The sequence below is a fragment of the Ochotona princeps genome, chromosome 2 (genome assembly GCF_030435755.1).
Source record: "Ochotona princeps isolate mOchPri1 chromosome 2, mOchPri1.hap1, whole genome shotgun sequence".
NCBI classification, from domain to species: domain Eukaryota; kingdom Metazoa; phylum Chordata; class Mammalia; order Lagomorpha; family Ochotonidae; genus Ochotona; species Ochotona princeps.
Window position 1 is genome coordinate 110,624,444 of NC_080833.1, and position 1,217 is coordinate 110,625,660.

A 1,217-nucleotide genomic window follows, 5' to 3' on the forward strand; every position below is an offset into this window, starting at 1 on the left:
TAAATCAAACTTTAAAAAGCCTGGAAACAGTCAGACTGCCAGGAAATGTCAATGTGCCCAGAGACATCTGGCCTGGGACCACAGGCTGAACTTTCAGAACCGGACAAAAAACGGGTACAGATTGAGCTCTGGAATGTGTCTTGCACAGCTCACCTGCATCACCATGATTCTTCCCTTAGCCCATTTCTGTCCTGGGACGCTGCAGGAGAAAAGGGCTACTTGCTGGACAGCGGGTTCCACTGGGAAGCTAGATACGAAGGTTCCCTGCCAAGCACAGCCACTTTGGCCCCAGCCAGTGGGAGATAATGGCCACATTGTCCTGCTTTACTGCCATGGCAACCCTGGCTGCTCAGGTCCTCACGGAGGTGGCGGTGGCCAGTGGCACATCCATCCTGAATCCCTGCCTTAGGGGTCACCACCTCAGGTCCCTAAGGAGGGAGACAGGAAGTTCATCTTGTGTTAACACCATATAGATGGAGAGATAATGGGCTGCCCAGGACCAGGGTACAAACAGGCCTCAGCATTTATTGTGCCTTCTCCACACTTCCCCTGAGAGTGAGGGGCGAGGGTGAGGGGAGGAGAGGAAGCCGGGCTCTTTAATCCTTAATAATCCAAGGCTGGTAAGAGACTGGAAGAGGGGGTTGTGGCTGGAACCGAGGGACGCCCCAGGGGACAAGGCAGGAGGAGTTAGGACCAGGCTAGGGACCCGTGGGTAAGTAGTGAGGGCTGGCCCACCGGGATTGGGGGCTAAGTCCTGGGCTCACGCCAGGCCACCTGGTATGGTGACAAACGAAGGAGTGAAGGGCAGCAGGGCAGTGGTGAGCAGGTCATTCTGAGGGACCCACCCCAGCACCCTAACACGGCCAAGAGGGCTCTAGCCCGGGTTTGACCGCTTTTTTTGTTTCAAGCATGGGAGGGCCCCAGACATCTACCAGGAGACCTGGAGCTGGAGGGCGGCTGCCTCCAGGCCACCGTGGGTGGGTTTTTCTGTGGGGTCCCCTCAGAAGACCAGACATCTTTCTGTAGTCTAATGTACTACCACCATGACCCACCTGCTTTCTCCTGAGGACTCAGAATTGCCCAGAAGCGACCCCCTCCCACCTGCTCTATTCTGGCCATCCCCTCCCCCAACTCTGACTCCTGCTCTCAGCTGCCCCCACCCTGTCCCATCTCTTGTGAGCAGGTGTGAACATCTAGATGTCTCTTGGCCACAAAGG